The sequence below is a fragment of the Camelus bactrianus genome, chromosome 30, assembly GCF_048773025.1.
Source record: "Camelus bactrianus isolate YW-2024 breed Bactrian camel chromosome 30, ASM4877302v1, whole genome shotgun sequence".
Taxonomy (NCBI): domain Eukaryota; kingdom Metazoa; phylum Chordata; class Mammalia; order Artiodactyla; family Camelidae; genus Camelus; species Camelus bactrianus.
The window spans coordinates 14125280-14141245 of record NC_133568.1 but is presented as its reverse complement, the minus strand read 5'-3'; the positions used below and the strand labels follow the sequence as shown (position 1 = coordinate 14141245).

Here is a 15966-nt window from a genome sequence, read left to right as displayed (position 1 = left end):
TCTCCTGACTTGTGGGGAAGACATAGTTCAGCGGCAGAGTGCGTGCTTAGCATGCAGGAGGTCCTGGGTTCAGTCCTCAGCACTGCCATTAAAAATAAATAAATAAACCTAATTACCCGCCCACTCCACCCTCACCCTCAAAGAAGAGAGAATACAGATTTCTCCTGGTTTCCAGCACACCACTAGTTGGCTTTCAACAGAAGCCAGTTGAGAATACAGATTCATTCTGAAAAGCCAAGCCATAATTAGAAAGTTAATTTGCTCACCCTCAAAAATCACATAATGAATACCAAGGCCAAATAGTAAATTACTTTGTGTTATCCTTAATTTTGGACTATTCATTCCTTTATTACTGTGGATAATTAAGAGTTGAGTATATAAGAATGGTAAAATAATCTTCATTTTCATCTTGTTTAAATAGAGCCATATAGTGGCACCCATCTCTGAGACAGCATCCATCGTGGATTTGGAGCTGTCAAGACATCTCTGTCTTGGATGCACTGGGGAGAGTACTGAGCATTTGCAGTAGGTGGGAATGCAACACCTTTGAGGATCAAGTAATTTGGGAGATGTGGTTACAAAGCATATTATCTGGGTGTTAAGTTAGCTATATATTTCCATGGGTATGTATTCTCATCACAAGGGCTGGAAGCTGTTCCCAGCCTGCCTTAAAGGTCAAGCTACTGCCCAGAAAGAGAACAGGGAAATTTAGGGAATCTCCAGCTACCAAGTCAGTGGACGTCAAAGCTTTGCTTGGTACAATTTCAAAGCCAGTTGTTTTTGTTAAGCCATCAGTAAGCAGAGAGGATGGCAGGACGAAGTGACAGTGCTTCTTCTTTCCCTGATTTGTATTCAGACGAATGCCTTACAATCATCTTTAATTAGGAATTTCAGTTTCTCTGTTCCATCTCCAGCCATGCAGTTACCAAGTCACACCCCATAAGTCATGAGACGTTGAGGGGAATTAGAAACAGCACCTCTTCAGAGGAGTGTCAGCTAACCGTCGCCCAGATGATGAGGGGAAAACTGGTTGAACTACACTGCTTGTCCTAATATAAGAGATACCTCCTCTCTGTTAAAATGCTCTGTGGGTGGTGAACCCCCCTCCCCCCCCAAATCCCACTCTGTTTCACTTCAGAAAAATTGAGAGGCTTTTTACTACCTCTTGCTTTATGGATAGGACCATCGCTAGGCCTGTAACCTTCACTGAACGGTGGCTTCAGCCAGAGCTCTGTTGGGAGAATGAAGCCTCCATATAATCCACCCCTTTTCTAAAAATTTCACAGGTTGTTTCAAAACACAGTGAAGGTGATCATTAAGAGCAAAAATCAAAGGTAGCAAGGATCTAAACTGTTCAATGCGGATAGAACCTAGCAGTGAGTGAATCTCCCTTACTTGTGCATTCATTTGCATTCTTATTAACTGATCACAATCTTACGGGAATTTTTATGTATAGTCAGGTTGGGAGAGAGAAACACAGAGCTTGTCCCGTTTCATCGTGTGCATGCTGTTTCCATGCAGTGGAATCAGGGTGAATGGTTTGGGTGGATAAAGGGCCAGTCCCCCAGGTTGGACTCCAGTGGTTGTGGCTGTCGGAGACGTGAAACTCCAGAGCCCAATTTCCACACCAGTGGTTAGTTTTCTAAATTACCTCGAGTGGGGACATTAGCACACAGCAACCTGCTTTTCTGGAGTTTGAAATGAAAGAAGAATGTGCCAAATTGAGTGATGTGGGGGCTGGTGAAAGGTGCACGGGGCTGGTTACGAATACTACGTTTATGTTCCAGCAGAATTTCCTCCCAAGGCAGCATTATTTTGCCACCTCGTGAGGAAGTTACAAATTCATGGAATGTTGATATTCCGCAAAAATGAATTTCTTTCCTTGTTCTACCAGGCTTCTGCTCCCAGTACTTTAGTCACTCGTTTTCACTTTAAAGAACCTGCATGAATGAAGCCTGACCCTTCAGCACCTTTCCCCCCTCATTAGATCAAAAGTCAAGGTCAAACCAACTCAAATTCTTCTTTCACGTATTATGTTTTTACTTACCTCCACCTGAGCAATTTCTCTACCCCTCATTCTTTCAGTAATTGGTTATATAAAAGTCTTTGACCTGTTTATATTTTTATGTTCTTCCATTATTTGTTACCTTGTTCATTTATTTGTTTATTCATTTGACAGATACTTGCTGAGTGCCTATTATGTGACAGGCATTGTTCAGGGTGTTAGCACATGATGGAAAAGCCAGTCTTCCACAGCGTCCTATTAACTATCCCAAACTCTATCTCTTGAGTCCAATCACACTTACGTCCTCAGTCACCACCCTTGTCTCATTATTCTTCCTACCATGACCTCTAAACTGACCTTTCAGCATCCATTATGGTCCTCCGCCCATCTCTTTTCCACACTGCAGGCAAGATGAACTTACCAGATTCAAATCTGATGATATTGCCTCTCTCCCAGCTTAAAACTGTTTAGTGACTTCCCATGGTTCCAAAACAAGGTTTAAAAAAAGCCTTAAAGCATGGCTGTAAAGACCTGCATGATTTATCCTTGCCTGTCCCTTCAGCCTGGCTTGAGCTACTGTCCCCCATCTCTCTGTACTTGGCCACTGTTATGCACACGTTCCCTCTAATTACAGGGCCTTGGAACCTGCTGTTCCTACTCTTTCAGATGTTCTTTCCATCCCTCCACCTGTTCACTCTACCTCAGTTCCATTGTCACAGTCTCAGGAAAGTCTTCTGAATCCTCCGCGACCAGGCCAGATCCCCATTTCTTGGCTTGCAGAACACTGAGTCTTTCTCACAATATTCCTATTCTGCGTTTGTTGGCATGGTGATTTAGTGACTATCTGCTTCCTCCGTGACATGGCGAGCCTCATGGGGGCAGGGGCCAGGTCCGACTGTGCTTTGAGTGTCCAGCGCAGTGTTTGGCACCCAGTAGCTACTCTACACATACTTAAGGGTTAATATTTATCTCAACAGGAGTTAGAACCTAAACCTGACGGTGGTTCTGCATGTTGAGTGGGTGGATTCAAGGAGAGCAGATGGGTGTGGCCATCACGAGCTACATGAGTCTTTGAATTTGTGTGCAAACTTTTTCTGTGATGGTGGATTTTTTTTTTGTGATGATGGGAAAAAGTTCATTGATTTCATCAGATTCTAAAAGGAGAGAGTGACTCAGAAAGGTTAATCAGGACTTGAGGGAGACTTTGAGATTTTATTTTTGTTCGTTTCATCACTCTTTAAGATGGAACTACTCAAACAACCTTTATTTCATCAGTAACATGGCATGATATTTATGAAGGCCCAGAGGACTGTGCTTAGTGATAACATTAAGCAAATTCAGAAACACTAGGAGTTGCTATGAATTTGAATGAGGCTTCAACTTGAATTTGTTGCCCTGAGGTTTTTTTTTTTTTTTTTTTTTTTTTCTTTAAAGAGCAGAGACCTGGCCATGAGCAGGTGAGGATTAAATCGCAGACAGAGGATGATAGGTATGGGACTTACTGCTGAGATTCAGCGGTCCAGCGGGAAAGTGTGACTGTTGGAAGTTAATGCAGAATGACAGATGGATGCTTCGAGTGGATTTTTTTTCTCTCTCACACAAACAAGTCTCTAATTAAAGCATTTTATGTTTATATAGTTGTCACATCCAATAATTTAAAATTATCCTAATTTAAAACAGCGTTTAAGAAACTTTAATTAGACTGTTAATATTATGAATTTTCAAGTACTCATGTTCTCTTTCCCTGATTAAAATAAAGAGAAAAAAATTCCCCTACATCATGCAGCCAGCACCTGATTCTAGAGGTGACAGTTAACTTAAGGTTAGCTTAGGATATAAACACTGTGAATGGGGCGGGGGAGCTACATTCCTTACTCATTTCTCATTCAGGTCAGGGAGCAGATTATTAATTTTCTCAAGTCATAAAATATGAGAGGAGTTTAGCTTTAAGGAATTCACAAATGTCAGTAGCTCCCCAAGAGTCACTGATGTAAAAATCTTGTCCATCTGAAAGAAAAAAGGCAGACGGGAACAGTAAACACAACATAAAAAAAGATCAAGATGAATTTGTTTCAATATGCTGTTTTAAAATGAATGTTGGAATAGATTTGATGTCTATGTATATGGAGAGAAAGGTCATTTTTTTTTCTTGATTCCAGCCTCCAAAAGAAATGCAGATAGCTAACAGTCCAATCTCCATCACTTTGACTGCAGAACTGGTGCCAATTAAAGATGCCTGGAGCTCTCCAAGCTCAGAATGACTCTGCTAGTACTTTTTCTTCAATTATTCTGAAGGACTAAATATGAAAACAAATCTCTTAGATTACCACAGGGCTGGAAAAACAAGAGCTGGAAGAGAGAGAGCCAGAGACAAATCACGATAAAGCATAGTCGTGTCACCCTTCTGATACCAGCATGCAGCTGGGTTCCTGCAGAAAGATTTTTCAGATGGAAGTTAAGGGGAAGCATTCCCACCCCCTGTCGCCCAGCAGTCTCTTTCTTCAGAATATACTCAAGAGAAACTCTCCAGCTTGTACAACTGGAGAAATGTACAGACGGTGCATGACATCTTTGATTACAGTGGAAGTCCAGAAACAATCCAAATGCCCGTCAGTCAGAGACTGGGTGAATAAGTGGAGACTATTCAAACGATGACATGTTATATATATTACATAATAGGTTAAATAAACTGCGGGGTGGCCCCCAAATATGGATGGATCTTGTTGATGTGTGATTAAGTGAAAAAGTAGGTTCCGACACGTTACGGCGCTGACAACCTTTTTACTAAGTTGGAAACACTAAAATAGACACGAGTGAGCTGAAGAAAAAGGAAAGCAAGAGAATTATGGGTGTGGAACTCAGGGTAATGGTTACTTTGGGCAGGTGTGAGGGGAGGCAGGCATTTGAGAGAACACAGCTTATGGCAGATTATCTTCAAGGTCCTGGCTTTTGTTTTGGGTGATGGGCTTGTGGGTGCTTATTACATTATTAAAAATAACTAACGAAAGAAAGTGGGCCATGGATGAACCAGTGATGAATGTGTGTCTTGAACTAAAAGAACCAATTCGAGGGGGAAGAAACCTCAAAGGCTACTTGATGAGTTTCCTCACGCTGAGGCTGTGAGCGGGTTGGGAAAAGAACCGGAAAGATTCTGTCAAGTTGCTGTCTGTTTCCTTTCATGAAGAAATACGTTGAGTCACTGGCGTAAAGAAAAGGAAACTTCACAAAATTCAGAGACGGGATAAAAACAATGAGACAAGTTAAACGTGAGATTTATTTTTCTTAGAAGAGTATAGAGAATGAAAACTGAGTCCTTACATGTCCTTTTCTTTAGGGCCAACTCCAACCTTCACTTCTTTTATGGAGACTTAATATTTTCTAACTGTTATGAAGAGTAAAGAATTTTAAACATGTGCAGAAATGGAACAGAACGATAAATCCCCATACATACACATCTCCGCGATTCAGTTACGGTGTGAGCGTGCTGTAATGTTTCCCACTATTCCATACCTCCTCCCTGGTTGTTTTTTTGAAGCACATTCCAGGTATGGTTTTTACATGTAAATATTACAGGATGTATCTCTAAAAACTAGTTTGTGTGTCTATAAACAAATTTCCACTGGAATAGCTTTATAATTTTGTAGTCTATCCGAAGATCATATTATTATCACATTTTAAAATTTTAGACATTTAATCGTATATAATTCATTTTCACGTTAGGTGTAAGAAAGGGGCCCAGTGTAGGTTTTCTAAATAGAATATTTTGTCATCTGCAAATTAAGTTTCATCTCTTATTTCCTTCCCATATTTTCTAGCATTGGCTTGGCCTTTGAGAAAAATGCTGGATAATTCTGGTGATTCTGGTCATCAATATTTTGTTCTCCCTTTAACGGAAATGCTTTGAAAATTTCAGTGTATGAAATTGACTGTAGGTTAATATCTTTTATTGAGGAGTTTCTTTCTCTTTTTACCTCACTTAAGTTTTTTTCAAAAATAAGAAATAAATACTGAATTTTACCAAATGCTTCTCTATCATCTTTTGAGAGGATGGTATAGGTTTTCTTCTTTATTCTGTGTTAGAAATAACATTAACGAATTCCCTAATGTTGAACTTTTCTTGCGTTCCTGCAATAAAATCTACTTGCAGGGGCTTGATTATTCTTTCACTACAACATCACTTAGGATTGTCCATCTGTATTATTATGTGGGATGGCTCTATACTAGTCTTAGATTTTAGTTTCAGAAAAATGTTAGCCTTGAGGTTTCTTTGGAAAGATTTCTATTTTTTTTAATGCTCTAGAAATATTAAGTTGCATTTAACTTATTTTTAAAATCATCTAGGCTTGATGTCATTTTGGAGGTCAAATTATGTCCCAGACGTGTGAGACGTACCGTTCAAACATGCTGCCCTTTCTACATGCAGTCTCCCTCCTGATCCTTAGTATTTCTCCAAGTTTTTCCAAAGACAATTGCGTTGAGAATGAAGTTTGCATTTAGCAGATCCTCCAGGTTATCAGGACCCACCTGTCTTAGAAGGCAGTGGGGGGGGGGGGGATTACTATTTTGGGTTCTATAAAACAGACAAAAACCATTCTTCCCCCCTGCATCCTGCTGAAGCTTAAACCAAGGCATCTGTTTATGTATTGAGCGAGAGTACGCACGTGTTTTAGTGCAGTTTACCCTTAGTACATACAGAGTCACACCTGGAACCTGGAGCCGAACAGCACATGTTCCAGCGCATTATAGTGAGATGTGAGCCTCTCTTTACAGACTGACGCTCTGGCCAGCTTCCCAGGTAAGATGCTCGTTAATTTGTCTCCGCTAAAGGTAGATCTTTGTCTCTGTTCATCTAGTTTCCTGCCTCTTCTGAGAGGTATAAGAGGTCATGTCTTTCTTTTTTTTCCTTTTTGGTTGAAGAAGGTTGTTATATGATTTAAAAAAATTTTTGGACTAATCTGTACACTTTTATTATTACTCCATGGTATTTGAAAGAAATGTTTATACTAGCCAACTATGTAGATATGACCTACCGTCATGGTTCTGGATACTCTTAAGGGGAGAATCTGGTGACCAAAGCAGCAAAGTCTTATTCTCAAGTGGCATTTGTTCAGGGAGCCACAGCCCTCAGAATAGGGTTGTCCTGCTCTTTCCTGTGAAGCCTGTTACCCCGCTGCCCACTGGACTGACTTCTCTCCCTATCTGCCCCTACCCCAGTCCTGTGCTTGGCACTGTGAAAATCTGTATTCTTCAACATTTTTATCACGGGTTGAACTCTCAGATTCGTTTGTCTGTGTGTCTGTTAGAAGCACTATGAGACCGAGGATTTGTCAGTCTTATACTGCATTGCATTCCCGATGCTCAGGTTAATCGAGCACTTGACACACGAATATAGGGCCAGCGGTGAGGATCTGGAGACCAGCACCAGCTGTCACCCAGGGAGGCCCTCGTATGGCAGTGGGGTCCCTGAGATCTCTCACTGGGCAAGCATTGATTCTCTTAAGACTTGCACGGGGAAGATGGCATGGAACTTCCCAAGTGGGATTTGGGGGTTGTTACCTGTCAAAGTCATTGAGGGTGAGTAAGACCTTTCCTAATTACTTTAAAGAGGAAGAATGACACCTGAAGTCAACCCATGCGTCCTTGAAAAGGGGCCTGCCTGTCGTCTTTACCTGTCTCTTCATTCACTGCGCTAAGCTCCTCCGGTTTTAAAGTGCGGCTCCGCAGCACAGGAATAGTTGCTGGTATCACATAATCAGAGGCGTGGTTATGACAGGGAACATTACGTAGCTGCCTTTGATTACTTGGGTTAGCTTAACCTCAATTAAGGAAATGGAGCGCTCACCTGCTGAATTCAAGGTGGGCAGATGGAGCTGACACAGCTGTCTGCGATGCCAGGTGGAGGGAGGGGATTCAGACCCAAGTGAGAGTACCATCTTGCCGGTGAGCAGCGCGCCATCTGCTCCTCTCTGCTTGTGTTTAAAAGGAGACGCCTTAACTCTTTCACGAAACAGCTTTCTAGGACAGACATCGCCACTCAAGCCACCTGAAGGGGTGTGAACGTACTTGGAGGGGAGCAGTTTCCTCCCTTCCCTCTGACAAGAGCCGGAAAAGAACAGGGAGCTGAGTGTGCACATGGATCGTTGTCAAGGCTCACTTGACGCCCGTGAAGAGGCCAGTAAGAGTTGTCTCATGTTCAGATGAGAAGCTGAAGCAGCGGAGCCAAAGACATGTTCTCTGTGACATAAAACAGAGCACGGGGGAGAGAAGAAAAAACAACCAGGTGGCTTCAGTTACCTGGAGAATCTTAATGAACCGAGGATAGTGCAGCTCTCAGTCTGCTTTTTGGCTGCGTGTGGCTGCTCAGCCATTCGGAGTGGAGTTTTCCACCTGAACCAATAGATTAACACGTTTGTTTAGCTAATCCATTTTGCTTTTTGGTGTCACCTTCCATTCAGCAAACTGAGTGTTTAGAGAAAGCTTTGTGCTGGGTACTATCAAGGATACAAGGACAAGTAAGATAAAGTTCCTGTGTATGACTTGTTTAAGCTCATGCAGGACTCGGACGCATGCGTAAACAATTCTAATGCACGGTCAGATTTTGGTAAATTGCATGAGAGGTCCTCCTCTCTGCATGGCTGAATCTGGGCTACAGAGTGACGTGTGAGTTCTGTCCTTTTATGATGGAACTTACTCCTTCCATTCCAAATTGAGTTCTTTTTTTGGGTGGGGGCTATAGTCACGTTTGCTTGATTGTTTATTTATTTATTATTTTAATGGCGGTACTGGGGATTGAACCCAGGACTTCACAAATGCTAGGCACGCACTCTACCACTGAGCTCTACCCTCCCGCCTCCAAATTCAGTTCTTTACCAGGCTTCAACTGATTTCATTCCCAAATTCCCTGTTTAACAACTAGAATAGAAAATAAGCTCTAGGGGAAAGGAATATGGCTGGCTTTGTTGGTGGGGAAGAAGGGGGGCAAATTGGGAAGAGAGATGTAGAGGGATGTTTATATAAAAAGACTAGCTAATGTAAATTTAATAAAAATCTTGAAGGCATTTAGTCCTCAGGTTGATTGTGGGGAAGCAGAGATGGCTGCGCTGTGGAGGAGACATGTGGGCTGAGCCGGAAGACGTGTAGCCCAGAGAGATGGTGAAGGGCAGGTCTCTGATCAGCTCTGTCTGGGGACAGGGGCCTGGCTCATATGAATCCCTCTTCTGTCTCCTGGCCCACAAAGCAGTGTGGACAAATTCTGTTACCAGCCGTCCTTATCTGTGAATAATTTTCTGTTCTGTTTGTGCAGACCTTACGTTCTCGCTTTGTTTGCTGTGTGTTTTCTGCTCCCGTGTGTGATATTTTCTGTGCTTTGGTCATGGAGCTGATCTTTTAAAAAATGTATTCCTGTTGTCACACCAAAGTCTGAGCTGAAAATCTCCCTGTAGGCAGAGGTACGGGTGCCATGCTGCCTTCTGTGGAGCACTTTTAAATCATCCTCTTGTCAACAGCCGAGTTTACTGTTTGTCCTATTTTTTTCACTTTCATCTGAGCCACATTTGAAAAGTCAAATGTTTATAGACACAGGAGAGAGGCAGTAATAGGCCTATACTTTCATTTCCCATCTGCTACCCTGTGCATTGTACTCCGTCCTCTGATACGGGAAACTCCAGAGAACAATGACAGCAGAGTCCTGACTCATGCGACAGGTTAAGCTGTAGCACACTAGGGCGTGTTAGCGTCCCAGGACTGTGTCTCTTAAAACATGGGGTACAACTCCCCTGGCCCTTACCTCGCCCACCAGAATGTGGCTGTTTGATTGTTCGGAGCCGGACATGTGGCCAAACTGGAGGAAATATGACTCTTTCTAGTAGAAACTTTAATTTGTAATGTAATAGAGGATTGTTGTTAAGAAATCAGTTCTCTTTGTATAGTTCTTGGGAAGGTCTTGGAACCTCTGCCCCTAAGGCCCTGTAGGGAAAAGTTGAATGAGGAGATGGATGATGGGAGAAGGAAGAGAGAAATAGAAAAGGAAAATTAAAAAAGAGATTTGAGCTTCTGTTTTCCTCTTCCTCCTCTTCCTCCCTCTGCCCCCTCCTTTGCAGTCTCCTTTCCCCTCCCCAGTTTCCTTCTAGGTGACTTCCGCATTTCTTATTAAATACACAAATCTGGCCTCTCTTGGCTTCTCTAGTTTGCCGGTTCTGCCCGTTATCTCCAGTCAGCCCCACTGAAGTAGACCCACTCAGAATGGTTTCCCGGTCTTCTTTGTCTGGTCCTTTGGTGGAGGGGCACCTTCTGCACTCTTTGTAGTGTTAGGGGGTTTGTAAATCATTGGAACCCGCTTATCCCAGGCTGATCGATCAGAGTAACCCATCCCCCTGGCCAGAGAATTTGGTGCAGGATCGATGTGTGATCATTTTGACCCAAGCAGAGCAAAGTCTTCCCTGGGAGAGACTAGAGAGAGAAGTGCCTTTTTTTTTTTTTTTTTGAGGTTGCCAAACTGGAACAGGTAAGAGCCTGTAATGGCCATTTTGCCTGCCACATAGGCAGTTGCCCTAGAATGTAAAGCCCATAATTAAAAATGGAAAAAGAGAAATAGCTCTGACACCATGACACCACCTCCTGAATTTCTGATCTCTTAACCATGACCGGAGCCTGTTGAACACCTGAACTTCCCAGATACAGGATCCAAGAAATGTCCTTTTCCTTGCACAACATTTGGTTCTGTTTGGCACATGCATGAGACATTTGGTCCACGCCAAAAGGTCTTTGATGTTTGGTTCTGTCCAAAACCATCTGGCGTGGACCAGATGTCATGGATGTGTTGGACAGGACCAGATATCTCTTAACCATCCCTTCTATTTAGGCTGGTCTGTTGTGTTTCCATTATGAACTGATTAGCACAACAAAGAACAAATAGCCAAGGAGTGGAGAAGGCTTTATTTTTCTAGAAGGTTCCTCAGGTTAACCAGAGTAGGTTCTTTCTAGTTGCTGTCAATAAAGGCAAAACCATTACTTTGGGAGTGCAGTATATTTGGAGATGTCCACCTAAACTGCCAGAGCCAATGCTCTGGTTTGTCATATGTCCAGGACTTGAATACAGTCCCACAGAGTTGTTTTTAAAGATTGTTTAACTGGCCTCATGTCCACCCTGGTCTTCATTTACATAACTCATTATTTGTGTCCGATTTTGTCTGTTAATACTCAGCACTATCCCTGCTCTTGTTCTTTCCTTTTATATTCCAGCGGCAAAAAGCCTGGAAATTAAAAGTCTTAAACTCCTAACCAGCAGGGTTCTGGTTAGATTCTGCAAATATGAGTCACTTTAGTGAGGTGTGGAAGGCATATGGAAGGATGAGCACGGTTCTCCAGCGTCAGCTGTGGACAGATGTGGAGGTTTCGGCAGATGGCAGACGTGGTGTTTCGTAGGTGGTTTCTGGGGTCTTCCTGAAAGTCACTTCAGTGCTGCAGGCAAGTGGATTGGCAGCAGCTTCCAGCTGCTTCTAGGCATCCTCCCAAGGACTAAGTTTTGGAGCTACAGGCGGCTGAAGTCATTGGCAGCAGCTACCCTCTGATTCCTGACTTTTCTCATTTCCTGAGAACCAGCAGCCCTGCAGAACCATCACTCCTGCAGCCCTCTCAATGTTTGTGTAAGCCTCCAATTTCCTCTTCTTAACTGAGGTGCCTAGGGTGGCTTCTGTTCTTCTGACAAAGCCCTGACTGGATCATTTTCTCTTGTATCACGTATTGAGAAGGACCAAGAGAAATCATGCAGTGGTGGGCAAAACTGTGATCATTCAACTCTGAAAATTGGGACGCTACCACTGTCTCTTCTACTGCTAGAGTGAAAGTATTTATTAAATCCTGTCGACTCTGAGAGGCCTGGAGGGGAGATGCTGTGTTCCCTTCCACACTCAGAAGGCTGTCTCCCTAGAAGGAGGTAGTGTTTGAGTGTTACTTGTCTGGATGGGAAGAACTCATTGTGCTTGTCCATTGAATTCTAGTTGTGATTGAAAGGAAAGTGGGCCATTGGCCCAAATTGCAAGTTAAAAAACTACTCTGGCTCTGGGAATTTGATTAGTCCAACTGCTTGGAAAGTACAGTTTTCTTGCTTCTCCTTGGCTTTGCTGAATCTTGCCCTTGAATGTTGTGACCATTCCGTTGCCGTCCCCTTGTGACTCCTAGAGTGTTTTAGTCAGAGTAGGTTAGGCTACGTTGTGGTAACAAACAATTCCAGCATCCCCAGAGCTTACCGTTTGCTTTTCACCACTGCTCTTGGTCTACTTCTGCCTGGGTATCTCCCCTTCAGGCAGTGATGCGAGGACCCAGGCTTTTTCCTTGGTGTGATGATACCACTCTCAAATCTCCCACTGTCACCACTGAAGGGGTGAGAGAGGGCCAGGATCACCCAGGGGTTTTGTTTCCAGGCACAGATACGGTGAATATTCCTGCAACCTACATTACATTGGCCAGATCCCAGTCATAAAGTCCCAAACTAACCATAAGGGAGGATTGAAAGTGTGGTTATTTTGTGTTATTAGTAAGCATTTAGCTAGCTTCAGCCAGATTCTGCCAGAAAGTCATCCCTTCCATGTGCCGTTCTGTGCTCTGCCTCCCAGACCTGACCATGCTTCAACAGCTTTGCTCCCTGAAGAGTTCTTTCGCTTGTGTTTTCTTTATCTAGATAGATTGCACCTTCATTTTTGTTATTTATTTGGATGATGTCAAAATGAACATACTGTTTAATCATATGGCTTATAGCAATCAGTGATTTAGTTTCTTTTATCATCTTATCTGTCCTGGGAGAGTAGGAAGTCTGATTCTGCTGCCTCCTTGATGAAACTTTTCTTAGTCACTCCGTCTTCAGTAATCCCTTTCTGACTCTCCAGAACAGCTAGCATCCACACGTAGTCCATGCCATAGGTTCTTAAACATAAGTGTGCGTCAGAATCACCTAAAGGGCTTATTACTAGAACAAACTGCTGGGCCCCACTCCGGAGTTTCAGATTCCATTTAGTGTGAAGTGGGGTCTGGGCATTTGCATTTTAAGTAAATCCCCAGGTGATGCTGACAGTGCTGGTCTGGGGATTGCCCTTTGAGAATCGCTGGCGTATACCAAGTGTTGTGGCATGAAATTTTGTGTTACAGTAAATTATTTGCTATGTTTCACATTCAGATCAATACATTTTGGGCACCTGCTGTGCAAGACCTTTTGCCACCTGGTGTTGATGGTTATCCAGTATATTTCAAGGACATGGTTTTTATGTGTTTTTTTCCTTTTATCATGCTAGTAGGTAGTCACTTTATAAACTGATTGGTGTGAACCCACACAATTCACTTCTGTTGTGTCATCTTTATTTAAAACAATAAGTGCTTGTCAGAATGAATACAGACTATGTATAAACAGGGTGATGGGATGGATTATGAAAACCTGTGATGTAGTCTTTTGACCTCTCAGGTTGTCTTCTGGGAATAGACGTTCTTACTCTGTGTTAACACCATCCTCCAGCAGTTTAATAAACATGACATATGAATTGTTCAATTTCATGTCCTTGGACATACTCAGTCAAAGTTATTGCAGAAGCATTATAGGTAATTAGACTTGGCTCTTAATGAGAAGACATTTTGGCTTTGCACAGGTATTAATGGACGTGAACTGCAAACCCTCCAGACTACGTTTAACTGCATAAAGAGGCTCTGAGAGTTTAATTTTGTCCTGATACTTCTTGCCCAAGGGTGAATTCCACTCAAGGGTGTTGATTCTGTTTTATTTGAATGCTCAGTATGTTTTCCGTGGGGTATCCTGGCTCCATGAAGGACCCCTGAGTTGAAAGTCAGGTAACATTCTGTAACAGTCTCAGCGACTTAGAAATGATTATTGTTCTGGTGGCGTTTAAGGCTTGGACTCAGTTTCCTGAAATATTTTATAACTAATTTCCTCTTACAATTTGAAATTTGGGGCTAATTTCCCTTCAGGGTTAACAATCAGCTCTTATTTGCACTATAGATAGAAGTTGTGTATAATATAAATTTGATTGTCTAAAAATTGTTTCAAGTTTCTTTGAAAACATTTTTGAAGAGAAGGCATGAGACTTTTCACATTTGTTTAATAAAACCACACGACTGTTATGCCAGGGTTGGGTCCCTCTGTACTCTTTCTCTTTTTTTCCATCTTTTTTTTTTTTTTTTTTTAATGTTTAACATGTTCAAACACATTTCTGGCTTACGTTGCAAAACACTGTCCAAAGTTGTTGGGAACATGCCACGAGAAGAAACTTTCTCTTTAATTTTAGTCCACTTTATTTCTAACTCTGTGGAGGAACAGCCTCTGGCTTTTTCTTCAGCACTGCAGTTTTTTTTCCCTCTCAAATTGGAACTACTTTTTGATCTTCTAGAGTTCTACAAGGGAATAAATATGCATGTAGATAAAAGGGAACATATGAAAAAAATATATTTAGACTTTCTAAAACCTTTGACCATATTTGCATAAAAAACTTATTAAGAGTTGAGTCACTCCAGCCTTGCCTGTATTATTTTGTCATAGGTGGCAACCAATTTAAAGTATAGAAAGAAGTAAGGTAATAAAGGAGCATTTCTCTGAGAAGAAACATGAATTCATAGGAATCAGTTCTAGGATAAATTAGAGGTAATGATCTCTGAAGTAAGTGGGTAAGCTCTGAAGGTAGTATATTGATCTTCCGGATTCCAGGTTGGTTTCAGTGTTTTGAGGCTGCATGAATGCTCAGAGAATTAACAGATGAGGATGTGTGGATACTTACAAGGGACTATGTTTTGGGATAAATTTCTCACATCTCATTCTGAAGAAATCTTGGTTAAACAAAGTTAAACCGAGGTCTATATTATAGAGCCTTGTGGATATCTGAGATGAGAGTACATAGTATTTCCCAAATTTATTTGATCATGAAACTTTTCTTTTTGCCTCTGAGCACTTAACAATTCATGAGATGCTAGAATTACATTTACAGATTACAATTTTGAAAATGCTGATCTAAGTTACTGTTACTGGATGACTGTCATTCTTAGGAGCCATTATACTGTTAATTAAAACAGTTGTCCTGAGTATTAAGTGATCAACTAGTGTTGAGAACTATCAAAAAGAAAATTAAAAACAAAGTAGAAATTGTTATACATTATTTACATCTAAAAATCCATGGTTCTTTTATACCTACTTTATCAGACAAAAGAGTTCTATCTAATGGCAACTACTTCCCTAGATTGAATCTTTTTTCCCCCTCAAGAATTCTGATTCTTCAGTTTACTCCTTTCTCTCCTTTGTCATCAATCTCATTCTCACTAGAGGACTATTCCCATCTTCATAAACCTGAAACATACTGCAAAACCCTTCCTCGTCCCTAGAGCATCCTCCAGCTGCCTCACCTTTCTGATTCCCTTTCATAGTCAAACTTCTCAAAACACTTGTTCATAGAAGCTGACTCAATTTTCTCATCTCTTATTCATACTCCAGTCTAGTTTTCATCTGTGCCGCTCTGCTGAAACTGCTCTTTTTAAAGTTGCCAGTGAACTGCTGATAATGAGAGGAGGCACTAAGAATAGTCCTGTATTGGTAACAGGCATTGCCTGCACCCACTCTTATACTAATGTCCATCAATCACTGGGTGGGAGCTACTCCCGGGGGTGTTAACTTCCTGGAACTTCTGGTCTACCTTGCTCAATTCAAGAAAACCTTGGGTTGCTGGGGATTGCACATGGAAGCCTGCATTAGGTATACACAGAACCTTGAGTGAAGAAGGCATGTGGGTAGGTGCCATCATCTGCAACAGCCCATGATAAGCCTGGATAATCTTCTAGTATGAATGAATTTGAACTTCTTGCTTTTAGTCAACCCTCATCTGCTCGGAAATCGAGCCACACCTCTCTCTGAACATGATCTGGCCAAGGTGGCTCAACGAATGCATCTGAGGAGGGATCTGGAAAATCCTAAAATT

At 42.0% G+C, this 15966-nt stretch overlaps 1 long non-coding RNA gene and 1 pseudogene across 2 annotated transcripts in view; one reads left to right on the top strand and one right to left on the bottom strand.

Moving 5' to 3' along the window:
* LOC105073941 (uncharacterized) overlaps positions 1–15966 on the top strand; it is a 310618-nt gene that overhangs the window by 77839 nt on the left and 216813 nt on the right. The window lies entirely within an intron of this gene.
* LOC105074000 (small ribosomal subunit protein uS13-like) overlaps positions 12790–15966 on the bottom strand; it is a 47845-nt pseudogene continuing 44668 nt past the window's right edge.